General features: G+C 38.7%; 1 protein-coding gene and 1 non-coding gene across 2 annotated transcripts in view; both read left to right on the top strand.

The window, feature by feature from the left end:
* LOC117037930 (zinc finger protein 333) overlaps positions 1–17,757 on the top strand; it is a 1,118,586-nt gene that overhangs the window by 1,079,213 nt on the left and 21,616 nt on the right. The window lies entirely within an intron of this gene.
* Positions 8,702–8,865, top strand: LOC117038616 (U1 spliceosomal RNA). The gene has a single exon (XR_004425706.1). It is a non-coding gene; the product is annotated as a U1 spliceosomal RNA (small nuclear RNA).

Here is a 17,757-nt window from a genome sequence, read left to right as displayed (position 1 = left end):
GCAAGAGAAAAGCAGTTAGTTACATACAAGGGAGCTTCCATAAGACTGTCAGCTGATTTCTCAACAGACACTTTGTTACGATGCTCGATGCTGGTAACACCAGGGTTGCCTGTTCCATGGGTCAGTGTGAGCTGCACCCTTCACACCTCGATTGAAACAACTACTTGACTTGGAGCTGATGGGTCCTGGAAAAACACACTTAAAATAAATTTTTAAAAGTTAAAAAAAAAAAAAGAGAGACAAAGAAGGACCCAGTAATCCCATTTCTGGGTATTTATCCAAAGACAACCAAAATGTTACTTTGAAGGGATGTGTGCACCCATATGTTCATTACATCATTGTTTACAATAGCCAAGATGTGCAGGCAGCCTGGGTGTCCATCAATGGACGAATAGATAAAGAGGAGGTGGTGTATATGTATATACAATGAAATATTGCTCAGCCATAAAAAGAATGAAATCTTGCCATCTGCAATAACATGGACCTAAATGGTATTGTGCTGAGTGGAGTAAGTCAAATGCCATATGATGTGGAATCTAAAGAACAAAGTAAATTAATAAACAAAACATAAACAAACTCATAGATACAGAGGACATTTTGATGGATGCAAGATGGAAGGGGGATTAGGGGTGGGTGAAAAAGGTGAAGGAATTAAGAAGTACAAATTGGTAGTTACAAAACAGTCATGGAGATGTAAAGGACAGCATAGGGAATATAGTCAATATTGTAATAACTATGTGTGGTGTCAGATAGATACTAGATTTATTGGGGTGATCACTATATAAGCTATATAAAAGTCTAATCACTATGTTGTGCACCTGAGACTAATATAATATTGTATGTCAACTGTAATTGAAAAAAAATTACTAAAAAATAAAAAAACAAAGTTTCTGGGGTGAAAGAAGAAGAATCTATAGAACTTGGAAGTAGGTGGCGGGGGCGGTGAGAGAGAGGAGTTAACTCCTAGTTTTTTGGGGATTTTTTGTTTTTTGTTTTTTTGCTTAGGCAACTGGGTGGGTCACCACCACCATCACCACAACCACCTCCACCATCTTCATCACCCTCATGTGCTCACCACCATCACCACCATCCTCACCATTGGAACTGCTTTTGCTAAGAATACCAACAGCTTCCTTCATGCTCTGTCCTGTGAATGTTTTTCAGTCTTAATTCAGGCTGCTCTCTCTCCTTGCCCTCCATGACTCCACACTTTACTCATCGCCACCAATTTCTCTGTCCACTCTTGGCCTGTCTTGTCTATTAGCCACTTCCTCACTACTTGACTTTTAAATACTACTCAGGGTTCTGTTCTCTCTACAATCTCTCCCTATATGACCTAATCCATTACCAGGGCTTTAATTACCATCTGTTTGTTGGCTGAGTGGGGGAGTCCTCTCTTTTGTGATCCAGGCTATATATACAATGTATAAGAAGTCACAGCACCTCAAAATCCACTAGTCCAAAACTGAATTCTTTCTCTCCCCCAAACCAGCTTTTCCTCCAATGTTCTCTTTCTCTGTAGCAAAGTAGCACTGCTGTTCTTTCTCTGTAGTCCTCTGGGGTTGGGGGTGATAATTGGAGGCAAGAATTGATCAAGAAAGACAGGTAGTGCCACCTAATGGTCAGGCCCATGCTATTACAGGGCGTTAGCTCTACAGCCAGACTGCCTAGGTTCAAATATTGGCTCGGCCACTTAATACTGTGTGACTTGGGTAAAGTTGCTCAACTTCTCTGATTTGGGATAACTTTGACAGTCTCCTAACTGGTGTCCCTCTGTCTCATCCTCCTCCCTACAGCCAGGAGAGCTTTCTGAAACATGAATCTGAGCTCATCACACACCTGCCTCACAGCCCCACGGACACTTTGCAGGGTAAATGTGCTCAGTAGGCACATAAAGTCCACCTGATCTGCCCCAATCCACCTCTCCAGTCTCATCTCCCACCTTTCTCCCTCAGGCTGCCCACCTGCCCTGAGTTACTTGCTCTTTCCAGCCTCCAGGCCTTTGCATGTCGTCCCCTCTGCCTGGAATTGCCTTCCTCCCCGCCAACTGCTCTGCCCCTGGCCAAGTCCTTTAAGTGTGCATTCTTTTGTATATCCTTCCATACCCCCAAGGGAGATCCCTAGAGCCCCACTCTGCCCCCTCTGTACCGTCCCCGTAGAGTTAGCATCTCCTCCCTCTATTCATAACATATTTAATCAAATCTAAGGTATCATCAATTTTTAAGTACACCGTTATTTTATGTACCACCAAATCTAACAAATTATCATATAATGTTTTCTTGTTCTTTAGAATTTTTATTTTCTTATTGAATGAGATACTGTAAACTTAATTAGAAATAAATTTTTATCACATATCACTCTTTTCATTGGATGAAAAGGAAAACAGAAGTGGAAAACAAACTGGTTAAGATATTCTTAAAACTTGTTTACATTCTGAATCTTCAAAATTACTTTAAACACAGCCACCCATATCCATGTTTTTCTAGATCAGTAGTTCACAAGACCAGCAACATCAGCATTACTTGGGAACTCATTAGAAATTCAGATTCTTGAACCTTAGGGTGGGCCCAGCAAGTCATGTTTAACAGGTCCTCTAGTGATTCTGACACATGCTCGAGTCTTCAGAACCCAGTTCTGCATGGTATTGCTCTGTGGTCCATCAAGAGTATGGTGATGTGGTATTTATTAAAATTACTCAAAAAATGAACCAGAAGCCTTTGCTGGCTCTCTAATGCCCTCACTCTGCTTAGTAGAGCATACAAGTATAAACCAAATGTCCCTAGCCTTTTACCTGTGATGACAAAATGAGATTATAAGTCCTTCTTTATAACCAAGTTATTAAAGCATAAAACTTCACGGGCTTTCATGCTGAAAGTGACCCTCTGAAAGTATCTTCTCAGTTATTTCTGAGTCTCCTGCAGGTCCACCTCACAGATGCCCTTCGTTTCATCCATCTGTCTACCCACCCACCCACACACATTTCCATCCGTCCATGTCCATCCATCCATCCATCCATCCACCCACTCCCTCACCCTCCCACTCACATTTCCTTCCTTTCTCCCTTCCTTCCTTCCACTGCAGACTTTTCTCTTACTGCCAGACAGTTGTCTTTGCCGCTGTTGACTTCCATGAACAATCTGTCCACGGTCTTGTGCTGGTTCCTATCCCTACACTCACGCACTAGATTCAGGTTGGAAATGCACATGCTCCTTGCTCTTCAATGCCAGTGGCCACTTGCCCCAAAGCTTTCAATGGACACTCATTCCAGATCACCAGAGGTTATTATTAACTAACTGTTTTTTCACTATTAGTGCTTCACCCCTTAATACCAACTGAATTTTCACTGCCTTCAGGACAATAGGGCCAGTTGGTTGCTCCGATAGGTGATTGGGGGCTTTAAAAGAAAAAAAGAATGACAAGCTCAAAGTCCTAAAATATTTGCTCAAGTCACTTGTGAGGGAATCAGGGACTCCGTATTACTTTACTAAAAGAATGTCTTATTTCTTATAGCCTCAGGGATAAAATAATCTAAAACTAACCTCTAAGTTTTATCCTGCAGGTAGCAGAATTACAGCTTCAATTAAATTCACAGCCTCAGTAGATTCACAGTTGTGACAGTGTTAGTGTTAGGGCAATTTCATAACTGTCCTAAAAGAATCTCTGGGAACAAGTAGAACTCTTAGAAAGACTTTTTATTTGTATCTTCAAAAAGATTAAACAACAATAGTTGCAATAAAAAGGAAACTTTAGAGAATAACGAAGAGTTTTAAGAAATGAAAATAATGGTAACCAACATGAAAATTAAACAGAAGGATTAGATATAAAGTGGTGACAATCTGCGAGAAAGGAGACTAAAAAGATAAAGAGTTTGAGGAGGTTCAAAAAGAAAGAAACAAAAAGAAAGAAAGAAAAGGAGGAAGGAAGGAACGAACGAAAGAAGGAAGGAAGGAAGGAAGGAAGGAAGGAAGGAAGGAAGGAAGGAAGGAAGGAAGAAAGAAAAAAGAAGGAAGGAAGGAAAGAAAGAAAACAAAAAGGAGGCTATTATTCAAGAAAATAATGTAAAACAATTTCTCAGAGCTGAAAGATGGGAGTTTCTATACTAAACAAGCCTACTGAGTATACCATAGTGAATTTTTGGAACATGTAGAATATAAAAAATTATTTTCCTATTTCTCAATATTTTTCACATTTTACAATATTTTTATAAGTGCATAAAGTTTAGTAATAAAATGACAAAATAAAGGCAAAAAGATAAATTGATACCCAGTACCAAACAATTGATAAACAATACATAATAATAATCTTAAGTTAATTTTGATCATACATTATACTTCTTTAAATTAACATACTGAAGAAAAGATGGAGCAAATTGAGAAAAAGAATAAAGAGACAAAGCTCAGTCCATGTAAAACAAATAAACACAATAAACAGAAAACATAAGATAAATGTAAAATAAGGGGCAGAAATATATTAAACATCAATAATCACATTAAAGGTAAGTGGATTAAATTGTCCTATTAAAAGTTACTTTCAATGACATCATAGGAATGGCGGCAGCGGGCACACTTTCTGAGTTCTCCTCCGGATCTTATTACAAACGGGACCTATAACCCATCAAAGAACTCTTTGCTCATCACACAGAACAGCTAAGAGACTCGTGGATTACTTGAAGCTAAGGATTACTTGAAGGGCCCCGCTTAAGAGGCACAAGATTCAAGATATCCAGAGGCCAACTCCAGACCAAACCAGAGTACTACCGGGTTTGACCTACAAGTCATACACCCAGAGGGAATTCTCTGCAGGCACTAGAGCCCATAGAGGCCAAACCACATTTAAGTGGTCAACCCTCATGCAGCAGAACGCCCTGCGGGGGGCAGAGCCAAGTCTCACAACGAGTCAGCCTAGGAGTTAACCCCACCTACTCACAAGCAAAAAGCAATTAAAGATCTTCTTGAACAGGACAATATACACAACACACGAGTCACCTTTGTAGCACGCGCAGAGGAGAAGAACGACGTAGTGCAAGTCAAATATAAAGGACACATACTACATAAGATAACCTAGCAAGAACTAAGAACTCTAAGGGATCTACCTAATACATCAAAACAAACACAGAGAGTCAGCCAGAAAGGGGAAACAAAGATACACGTCCCAAATAAAAGAACAGAAGAAACCTCCACAACTGGAACCAAATGAAGCAGAGGTAACCAACCTTTCAGAGACAGACTTCAGAAGACTGGTGATAAGAATGTTTAAGGAGCTTAGAGAAGACATAAAGAAGGATGTAGAAATCATAACGAACAACCAGTTAGAACTAAAGAACACAATTACCGAAATTAAGAACTCACTTGAAGGAATTACCAGCAGGTTAGATGAAGCAGAGGATCGAACCAGCGACTTAGAAGACAAGGTAGCAGAGATCACCCAAACGGAACAACAGAAAGAAAAAAGAATAAAAAACAATGAGGATGGCTTAAGAGACCTCTGGGATAACATCAAGTGCAACAACATGCGCATCATAGGAATACCAGAAGGTGAAGAGAGGAAGCAAGGGATTGAGAATATATTTAAAGTAATAATGTCCGAAAACTTCCCCAACCTGATGAAGGAAACCAACATACAAGCCCAGGAAGTGCAGAGAGTTCCAACCAGGATAAACCCAAACAGGTCCACACCAAGACACATTATAGTTAAAATGGCAAAGCTTAAAGACAAAGAGAGAATCCTAAAACCAGCAAGCGAAAGACAGAGGGTTACATACAAGGGAACTCCCATAAGACTATCAAATGATTTTTCTACAGAAACATTGAAGGCCAGGAGGGAGTGGCAGGAGATACTCAAAGTGATGGAAAACAAAGGCCTACAACCTAGATTGCTTTATCCAGCAAGGCTATCATTTAAAGTTGATGGAGAGATAAAGAGTTTTCCAGAAAAAAATAAGCTAAAGGAATTTATTACCACCAAGCCAGCATTGCAAGAAATACTAAAAGGACTTCTGTAAATAGAAGAAAGATCAAAACAACCTAACTACAAATTTAAAAATGGCAATAACTATGTACCTATCAATAATCACTTTAAATGTAAATGGATTAAATGCTCCAATCAAGAGACATAGGGTGGCTGACTGGATAACAAAGCAAGACCCTTGTATATGCTGTATACAAGAGACTCACCTCAGCAGAAAAGACACACGCAGGCTGAAAGTGAAGGGTTGGAGTAAGATATTTCATGCAAATGGAAATGAGAAAAAAGCTGGAGTTGCAATCCTTATATCTGACAAAAATAGACTTTAAAATGAAGAACATATTAAAAGATAAAGATGGGCACTATATAATAATAAAGGGGTCGATCCGACAAGAGGACATAACCCTAGTAAACATCTATACACCCAACATAGGAGCACCTAAATATATAAAACAGGTACTGACTGACATAAAGACAGAGATCAACAGTAACACTATCATAGTAGGGGACTTCAACACACCTCTGACAACAAAGGACAGATCTTCCAGACAGAAAATCAATATGGAAACAACAGCCTTAAATGATACATTGGACCACTTGGATTTAATCGATATTTTCAGAACATTTCATCCCAATGCTGCAAAATACACGTTTTTCTCAAGCGCACATGAAACATTTTCCAAGATAGACCATATGTTAGGCCACAAAACAAGCCTTGATAAATTTAAGAAAATTGAAATCATACCAATTGTCTTCTCTGATCACAATGTTATGAAATTAGAAATGAACTACAGGAAAAAAAACTGGAAGACACACCAATTCATGGAGGCTAAATAACTTATTACTAAATAATGAATGGGTCAAGCAGGAGATCAAGGAAGAAATCAAAAGATATCTCGAGACAAACGAAAATGAAAACACGACGACCCAAAATCTATGGGATGCCGCGAAAGCAGTCCTAAGAAGGAAATTCATAGCTTTACAGGCCTACCTAAAGAAACAAGAAACATCACTAATCAACAGTTTATCTTCACACTTAAGGGATCTGGAAAAAGAACAGCAAAAGAAGCCCAAAGGGAGCACAAGGAAGGAGATAATAAAGATCAGAGCAGAAATAAATGAAATAGAAACCAGAAAAACAATACAAAAGATCAATGAATCCAAGAGTTGGTTCTTAGAGAAGATAAACAAAATTGACAAACCTTTAGCCATACTCATTAAAAAAAAGAGAGAGAGGACCCAAATTAATAAAATCAGAAATGAAAGAAGAGAAGTGACAACGGACACCACAGAAATACAAAAAGTTTTAAGAAGTTACTATGAGCAACTATATGCCAACAAATTTGACAACCTGGAACAAATAGACAATTTTCTAGAGGCATACAACCTTCCAACTAACTCAAGAAGAAACAGAAAACCTGAATAGACTGATTACCACCACAGAAATTGAATCAGTAATCAACAATCTCCCAACAAACAAAAGCCCTGGACCACATGGCTTTACAGGTGAATTTTACAAAACGTTCAAAAAAGAATTATCACCTATTCTCCTCAAGCTCTTCCAAAAAATCCAGAAGGAGGGAAGACTCCCAAACATTTCTTACGAAGCCATTATCACCCTGATCCCAAAATCAGACAAAGACACCACAAAAAAAAGAAAACTACAGGCCGATATCTCTAATGAACATAGATGCAAAAATCCTCAACAAAATATTAGCGAACAGAATTCAGCAATACATTAAAAAGATCATACACCATGATCAGTGGGATTCATCCCTGGTATGCAAGGGTGGTTCAACATCCGCAAAGCAATTAATGTGATACACCACATTAACAAAATGAAAAATAAAAATCACATGATCATATCAATAGATGCAGAAAAAGCATTTGATAAAATCCAACAGCCATTTATGATAAAAACCCTTAAGAAAGTGGGAATAGAGGGATCATATCTCAACATAATAAAGGCCATATATGACAAACCCACAGCTAACATCATACTCAATGGGGAAAAGCTAAAACCATTCCCCCTAAGATCAGGAACAAGGCAAGGTTGCCCACTATCTCCGCTTCTAGTCAACATAGTGCTGGAAGTTCTAGCCACAGCAATCAGACAAGAAAAAGAAATAAAAGGCATCCAAATTGGTAAGGAGGAAGTAAAATTATCATTATATGCAGATGATATGATACTATATATAGAAAACCCTAAAGACTCCACCAAGAAGCTATTAGAGCTGATAGATGAATTTAGTAAAGTAGCAGGATACAAAATTAATATTCAGAAATCAGTTGCATTTGTATATACCAACAATAAAACAGCAGAAGGAGAGATTAAAAAAACAATCCCATTTACAATTGCTCCAAAGACTATAAAATACCTGGGAATAAATTTAACCAAAGAAGTAAAAGATCTGTACTCAGAAAATTATAAGACACTGAAGAAAGGAATGAAGGAAGATATAAATAGATGGAAACACATATCATGTTCATGGATAGGAAGAATTAATATAGTTAAAATGTCCATACTGCCTAAGGCAATATACATATTCAACGCAATTCCTATTAAACTACCAACGATGTTTTTCACAGAAATAGAACATATAATCCTAAAATTTATATGGGACCATAAAAGACCCCGTATAGCCTCAGCAATCTTGAGAAATAAGAACAAAGTGGGAGGTATAACAATACCTGACTTCAAATTATACTACAAGGCTACAGTAATCAAAACAGCATGATACTTACCTGGCAGGGGAGATACCATGATTACGAAGGTGGTTTTCCCAGGGCGAGGCTTATCCATTGCACTCCAGATGTGCTGACCCATGCGATTTCCCCAAATGTGGGAAACTCGACTGCATAATTTGTGGTAGTGGGGGACTGCGTTCGCGCTCTCCCCTGTGTAAATTATTTAAAAAAGAGAAAAAGAAAAAAAAACAGCATGGTACTGGCATAAAAACAGACACATAGATCAATGGAACAGAATAGAGAGTCCAGAAATAAATCCATGCCTATATGGCCATTTAATCTACGACAATGGAAGCAAGAATGTACGATGGGGTAAAGACAGTCTATTCAATAAATGGTGCTGGGAAACCTGGACAGACACATGCAAAAAAAATGAAGCTGGACCACCTCCTTACACCATATACAAAAATAAATTCAAAATGGCTTAAAGACTTAAATGTAAGATCTGAAACCATAAAATACCTAGAAGAAAATATAGGAAGAAACTTCACAGACATTACCCGGAGTAAGACTTTTACTGATATATCCCCTTGAGTGAGGGAAGTAACAGAAAAAATAAACGTGGTATTATATCAAACTAAAAAGATTTTTCACAGCAAAGAAACCATCAATAAAACAAAAAGGGATCCTACTGAATGGGAAAAGATATTTGCCAATGATATATCTGATAAGGGATTAATACCATAAATCTATGAAAAACTCACTCAACTCAACTCCAAAAAAACAAATGACCCAATTAAAAAATGGGCAGAGGACTTGAAGAGACATTTTTCTGAAAAGGACATACAGATGGCAAACAGACATATGAAGAAATGCTCAACCTCACTAACCATCAGAGAAATGCAAATAAAAACCACAATGAGATACCACCTGACCCCAGTCAAAATGGCTATCATCAATAAATCAACAAACAACAAGTGCTGGCGCGGATGTGGAGAAAAGGGAACGCTTGTGCACTGTTGGTGGCATTGCAGATTGGTGCAGCCACTATGGAAAACAGTATGGAGGTATCTCAAAAATCTGAAAATGGAACTACCCTATGATCCAGTAATTCCACTCCTAGGTATCTATCCGGAGAAATCCAAAACTCCAATTCAAAAATCTTTATGCACTCCTATGTTTATTGCAGCACTATACACAATAGCTAAGACATGGAAACAACCGAAATGCCCATCGGTAGATGACTGGATTAAGAAACTGTGGTACATTTATACAATGGAGTACTATGCAGCCATAAAGAAGAAAGAAATCTTACCATTTGCAACAACATGGATGGACCTAGAGAACATTACGTTAAGTGAAATAAGTCAGACAGAGACAGATAAGTACCATATGATCTCACTTATATGTGGAATCTAAAGAAAAGAATAAGTGAATGAACTAATCAGAAACAGTTTTGGAGACAAAGAGGAAAAACTGAGGGTTGCTAGATGGGTGGGAGGGGTGGGGTAAGGCTGAAGGTGAGGGGATTAGAAAACAATCAGTAACCACAAGATGGCCACAGGGTTTGAAAATTAATCTGGGGAACGTAATTTAGTGGTTACCAGAGGGTAAGGGGGTTGGGGGGTGGGAGATGAGGGTAAGGGGGATCAAATATGTGGTAATGGAAGGAGAACTGACTCTGGGTGGTGAACACACAATGTAATTTATAGATGATGTGATACAGAATTGCACACCTGAAATCTATGTAATTTTACTAACAATTGTCACCCCAATAAATTTAATAATAAAAAAAAAGTTACTTTCAGAGTTCATTAAAAAAAAAAAAACAAAATCCAGCTATGCACTGTTTATAAAAAATATCGTGTAAGATAACATGGCAAAGAGGCTGAAAATAAGAGACTTATCAGACAACAACAACAAGAAGCTAGTATGGCAATATTAGAAACAGACTAAATAAAATTCAAAGCCCAATTTAAAAAGGGAGAGGGGAGATTTCATACTGGTATCAGTTTTTGGTGACGTCACCAAAAACTGTTATGGTAACAGCCAGTATTTATTGCGCACTTATTGCATATCCGGCACTGTGATAAGGGCTTTGCATAGAGGCATTATGTCATCCAGTCCTTAGTACAATCCCACTATTACCCCATTCAACAGTTTAGGCAACTGAGTCACAGAGAAGTTAGGTAGGTGACAGTTACAGGGTGGAAGTACCAAAACCAAGGACTCTTAATCATTGTGCTATGCAACTAATACCATACCTTTGAAAAATATAAAGCAAAATCTGTTAGAATACTTGTTTTTCTTCTAACAGTTTAAAGTTCTTTTTTATGTTTGAGTCAACCTATCTGGAATTTATTTTTGTGAATGATGTGAAACAGGGATCCAACAACTTAATCCTTTAGCCAGTTGTCCCAACAGTTTGCTTTCTCCATTGACTTGAAATACTCCCTCTAACACATACTGGATGCCCATTGAGATCTGACAATTAAGTTCACGAACTCATCTTAGAAAAAGTGCTACATAACTCATTGCTGAATATCATTACGGTCACCTTCAAAGTGCTCCCCTTGGGAAGCTATGCACTGATGCCAGCGCCTAGTCCACCCTTCAAAGCAATTTTGGAACTCTTTCTGGAATGGCCATCAGAGATGTCATTGTATTACCCTTGATGTCCTGAATGTCATCAAAATGTCTTCCTTTTAATATTTCCTTCAGGTAAAGAAAGAAGTCATTGGGGGCCAGATCAGGTGAGTAGGAAGGGTGTTCCAATACAGTTATTTGTTTACTGGCTAAAAACTCCCTCACAGACAGTGCCATGTGAGCTGGTGCATTGTTGTGATACAAGAGCTCCTTTGGGACCATTTTTGCACACACCTTCCTCATGCCAAGATTTTCAGTTAGGATTTTTCTAACTGTTTCTCTATCAATGCTTACTTGGTCTGCTATGCTTCTCACAGTCAGCCAATGATTTTGACACACAATTCGATGAATTTTTGCAATGTTTTAATCAGTTCTGCTCATTACTGGCCGCCCTGACCTCTCTTCATCAGTGACGCATTTTCTCCCCTCTGCAAAACGTTTAATCCATTTGTACACTGCTATTTTCTTGATGGCATTATCTCCATAAACATGTCCCTGATTTCACTTCCACTGTTGCGAAGTTCAACAAGAAATTTAACATTTGTTCATTGCTCTAATTCAAACTTAGACATTCTCGTGATGACACTCAAAAACACACAACAACAATAATGAATGCAACTCAGCAAGACACCACCACACGTTGACATGAGCCCTCCTGTGAGACACATATACTACCAAGGTTATGGAACCTTACAGAGCTGTTTGTACAGTGCTGCCAATGTAAGCACACTGTGGCAAGTTCTCAAACTTAATTGTCAGTCCTCATATGCCTGAGTCAAGATTTGAGCAGTTGTTTCTTTGATCTATTTATCTATTCCTACAACTTGTATTTCCTTCATGCCCTTGTGTTTTTGCTGACACTATACTCGCAACTTACAACATTTCCTACCCACTGCACTAACCATTCCCTATGACTTGATATTCATCCTTCAAGACCCACTTTCAACCAACTGCCAAATTTCTTGATTTCCCCACCTATCATATCAGTTTTTAAAAAATATTCTGGTAATATGTCATATGCAACAACGTGTTGGGTTAGTTTTATCGGAGTGGATCAACCTCATCTCTCTCCTCCAACCTCCACTTGGAGCATCTTTACAGGAAGGTGCTTTAGCACCTAGCACCTTTAGCACCTTTACAGCACCTTTAGCACCTAGCATATAGCAATCAACTGATGCTTTATAGATATTTATCTGAGGAAATAATATACATGTACGCGATATGTAAACATTAGGGAACTGGTTACAGTGGTTGTTGCTGAGGAGATAAATTTAGGGTTGGACTGAGACCTTCATTTGAACTTTTCCTATGTGTATGTATTATTTATACTACACAACAGATACATAATTTTAAGAAAGAAGAGTCAGATTTCCTATCTATTGAACAGATTTTTGCATCTTATTTTTAGTGAGAAAGGCAAGCTGTAGAAGAAATAAGATACAGTGCTGCTTAACGATGGTGATATGTTCTGAGAAATGCGTCATTAGGGGACATCACAGAGTGCACTTACACAAACTTAGATGGTCTAGCCTACTACACACGTAGGCTATCGGGCATAGCAGATTACTCCTAGGCTACAAACCTGCATATCATGTTACTGTACTGAATACTGTAAGCAATCGTAATACAATAGTATTTGAGTAATGGCTTGCATTACAATATCAGAACAGCTACTATGTCACAAGGGATACGAATTTTTCAGTTCCATTACAATCTTTATTTTAAATTAGATTAATTGGGGTGACAACAGTTAGTAAAATTACATAGGTTTTAAGTGTACAACTCTATACTACATCATCTATAGATCACATAGTGTGCCCACTACCCAGAGTCAGTTCTCCTTCCGTCACCACATATTTGACCCCCTTTATCCTCTGCTCCATTATAACCTTACGGGACCATGGTATATGAAGTCCTTAGTTGACCGACACATCCTCATGCAGCACATGACTGTATACAACCATATTTTTAAAGAAAATTATTAAGATTGAAAAATAAATCTTACCCAGGATATGTTTTTTTAGGGGACTGGATTAAGCCAAAGGAGAAAGGTGGAGGTCGGAGAAGGGGGAGGAAGGTTAAACATGGCAGTGCCAACTTGCCAGCGAGGCCCCGCCCCTACCTTTCACTGGAAGCCCAGGACCCGCTCTAATTCCCGCCCTTTGGACCTAAGCTTCGCCCCCAGCCTTAACCATCCGGCAAAGACCCGGTCTCCCAACCCCACTCTCCAAGTCCTTCCGATCCAACTCCAAAGCCTAACTCTAGGGAGGAAACTAGAATTGCTCCTCCGGGACTGGACAATCAGAGCCCAGGCCACTTCCGCTTCCGGCGCCCCGAGACCAGACGCGGAAGTGCGCGGCGGCGGCGGCGGCGTCGTCTCTGCTGGGTGCTCACGGCATGCTGCGGTGGGAGTATCTCCCCGGGGTTTGCAGGTGCGGCTCAGCCCCTGGGGAGGGCGGGGAGCGGAGAGCGGGGCCTTACGACCTAGGATAGCCTCCCCCGCCGACGTGCTTTCTCCCGGCGGTCGCCCTGGCTCCGGGATGGGGCGCGCACAGCTCGGTCCCGCAGCCGTGTCCCCCACCCCTGCGGCCCTGCACCTCTTCCTCAGGTAACCCGCTCCGGGCCGCCGGGGCTGCCATTCATCCATCGGAATCACGAAGTGCCATCCAGGTCCTGCACCTCAGGAATGGTGACACCGGCCAGCCCCAGCCCTCACCCATCCTCGATTTGTAGGGCCGGACCCTAGCGCCCTTATGCAACATAACTGTTTATAAGCAACTCACGTTTTTTTTAATATGGCATTTCATGTGATCGGGCTTTGTAATGGAAAAGTTAGGTCTGAGTCTACGTGTGCTAATTGGTTTGAATGACTTGTCAAGTAAATTTAAAAAGTGGAATGCACCCTCTATCAAGGGATGAATTAGATGACAAGACTTTTTTTTTTTCTTTTTTGGTGACAATTTGCAGTTTCTAAGCTTAGGACCTGTTTACTTAGCTTTCGTTACGTTTTCCTTTTATTTCTCTTTTTCTTTTAAAACGTAGCGTTCGTTACGTTTTCCTTTCATTTATTATTTTCTTTTCAATCTGTTGCTTTTACATTGTGAGTGTCAGTTTTTTTCACTGTCAGGTGAGGGTGTCTTAAGAAAAGCTATTTCTCAGTTATCTCAGAGGTGTGTCAAGGAAAAGTAAGACTCTTCAGTGCTTTGCACCTTGGCTGCGTTACCACAAGCCTGTAAATCACTGCAAAGCTTCAAAACATACGGGCCTCCAGGAAAAAGATGACATATATAGCTTTGTTAGTATTGGGAATTGAAATTGAGTTGAGTTGGCCATAAATGGGATGTCTTTATTTATTTATTTATTTATTTATTTATTTATTTATTTATTTATTTATTTAAATAAGGCCAAAGCTCACTGTACTGAAAAATGAGGAAAAAATTCTGGAGGAAAATTAAACATCAGATTTCAGTTTTATGAGTGAGATGTTTGTTTTCAAAAGGAATATATGTAAGACCTTGCCTTTCTGGAAAGGATTAGTGTTTCTTAAAGACATCTGAAATCTGTTGTGGATTATGTTATATGAACAGGCACTTTAAGTCATTTTTATATTTATTTTTGTGTTGTTATATTGTGTTTCTTTTTAAATTTTATTTATTTTTTTAATTAAATTTATTGGGGTGACAATTGTTAGTAAAATTACATAGATTTCAGATGTGCAATTCTGTATCACATCATCTATAAATTACATTATGTGTTCACCATCCAGAGTCAGTTCTTCTTCCATCACCACATATTTGATCCCCCTTACCCTCATCTCCCACCCCCCAACCCCCTTACCCTCTGGTAACCACTAAATTACGTTTCCCAGATTAATTTTCAAACCCTGTGGCCATCTTGTGGTTACTGATTGTTTTCTAATCCCCTCACCTTCCCCCCTTACACCCACCCCCCCGCCCATCTAGCAACCCTCAGTTTTTCCTCTTTGTCTCCAAAACTGTTTCTGATTAGTTCATTCACTTATTCTTTTCTTTAGATTCCACATATAAGTGAGATCATATGGTATTTGTCTTTCTCTGTCTGACTTATTTCACTTAACATAATGTTCTCTAGGTCTATCCATGTTGTTGCAAATGGTAAGATTTCTTTCTTCTTTATGGCTGCATAGTACTCCATTGTATAAATGTACCACAGTTTCTTAATCCAGTCATCTACCGATGGGCATTTTGGTTGTTTCCATGTCTTAGCTATTGTGTATAGTGCTGCAATAAACATAGGAGTGCATAAAGATTTTTGAATTGGAGTTTTGGATTTCTCCGGATAGATTCCTAGGAGTGGAATTACTGGATCATAGGGTAGTTCCATTTTCAGATTTTTGAGATACCTCCATACTGTTTTCCATAGTGGCTGCACCAATCTGCAATCCCACCAACAGTGCACAAGCGTTCCCTTTTCTCCACATCCGCGCCAGCACTTGTTGTTTGTTGATTTATTGATGATAGCCATTCTGACTGGGGTGAGGTGGTATCTCATTGTGGTTTTTATTTGCATTTCTCTGATGGTTAGTGAGGTTGAGCATTTCTTCATATGCCTGTTTGCCATCTGTATGTACTTTTTAGAAAAATGTCTCTTCAAGTCCTCTGCCCATTTCTTAATTGGATCGTTTGTTTTTTTGGAGTTGAGTTGAGTGAGTTTTTCATAGATTTATGATATTAATCCCTTATCAGATATATCATTGGCAAATATCTTTTCCCATTCAGTAGGATCCCTTTTTGTTTTATTGATGGTTTCCTTTGCTGTGAAAAATCTTTTTAGTTTGATATAATCCCACATGTTTATTTTTTCTCTTACTTCCCTCGCGCGAGGGGATATATCGGTAAAAATCTTACTCCGGGTAATGTCTGTGAAGTTTCTTCCTATATTTTCTTCCAGGTATTTTATGGTTTCAGATCTTACATTTAAATCTTTAAGCCATTTTGAATTTATTTTTGTATATGGTGTAAGGAGGTGGTCCAGCTTCATTTTTTTGCATGTGTCTGTCCAGGTTTCCCAGCACCATTTATTGAATAGAATGTACCCCATCATACATTTTTGCTTCCATTGTCGTAGATTAAATGGCCATATAGGCATGGATTTATTTCTGGACTCTCTATTCTGTTCCATTGATCTATGTGTCTGTTTTTATGCCAGTACCATGCTGTTTTGATTACTGTAGCCTTGTAGTATAATTTGAAGTCAGGTATTGTTATACCTCCCACTTTGTTCTTATTTCTCAAGATTGCTGAGGCTATACGGGGTCTCTTATGGTCCGATATAAATTTTAGGATTATATGTTCTATTTCTGTGAAAAACGTCGTTGGTAGTTTGATAGGAATTGCTTTGAATATGTATATAGCCTTAGGCAGTATGGACATTTTAACTATATTAATTCTTCCTATCCATGAACATGATATGTGTTTCCATCTATTTATATCTTCCTTCATTCCTTTCTTCAGTGTCTTATAATTTTCTGAGTACAGATCTTTTACTTCTTTGGTTAAATTTATTCCCAGGTATTTTATAGTCTTTGGAGCAATTGTAAATGGGATTGTTTTTTTAATCTCTCCTTCTGCTGTTTTATTGTTGGTATATACAAATGCAACTGATTTCTGAATATTAATTTTGTATCCTGCTACTTTACTAAATTCATCTATCAGCTCTAATAGCTTCTTGGTGGAGTCTTTAGGGTTCTCTATGTATAGTATCATATCATCTGCATATAATGATAATTTTACTTCCTCCTTACCAATTTGGATGCCTTTTATTTCTTTTTCTTGTCTGCTTGCTGTGGTTAGAACTTCCAGCACTATGTTGAATAGAAGCGGAGATAGTGGGCAGCCTTGCCTTGTTCCTGATCTTAGGGGGAATGGTTTAGCTTTTCCCCATTGAGTTGATGTTAGCTGTGGGTTTGTCATATATGGCCTTTATTATGTTGAGATATGATCCCTCTATTCCCACTTTCTTAAGGGTTTTTATCATAAAAGGCTGTTGGATTTTATCAAATGCTTTTTCTGCATCTATTGATATGATCATGTGATTTTTATTTTTCATTTTGTTAATGTGGTGTATCACATTAATTGATTTGCGGATGTTGAACCACCTTTGCATACCAGGGATGAATCCCACTTGATCATGGTGTATGATCTTTTTAATGTATTGCTGAATTCTGTTCGCTAATATTTTGTTGAGGATTTTTGCATCTATGTTCATTAGAGATATCGGCCTGTAGTTTTCTTTTTTTGTGGTGTCTTTGTCTGATTTTGGGATCAGGGTGATAGTGGCTTCGTAAAAAGTGTTTGGGAGTCTTCCCTCCTTCTGGATTTTTTGGAAGAGCTTGAGGAGAATAGGTGATAATTCTTTTTTGAACGTTTTGTAAAATTCACCTGTAAAGCCATCTGGTCCAGGGCTTTTGTTTGTTGGTAG

The sequence above is a fragment of the Rhinolophus ferrumequinum genome, chromosome 18 (assembly GCF_004115265.2).
Source record: "Rhinolophus ferrumequinum isolate MPI-CBG mRhiFer1 chromosome 18, mRhiFer1_v1.p, whole genome shotgun sequence".
Taxonomy (NCBI): domain Eukaryota; kingdom Metazoa; phylum Chordata; class Mammalia; order Chiroptera; family Rhinolophidae; genus Rhinolophus; species Rhinolophus ferrumequinum.
The sequence above is the reverse complement of the archived record's forward strand: the minus strand, read 5'-3'. Positions and strand labels throughout refer to the sequence as shown.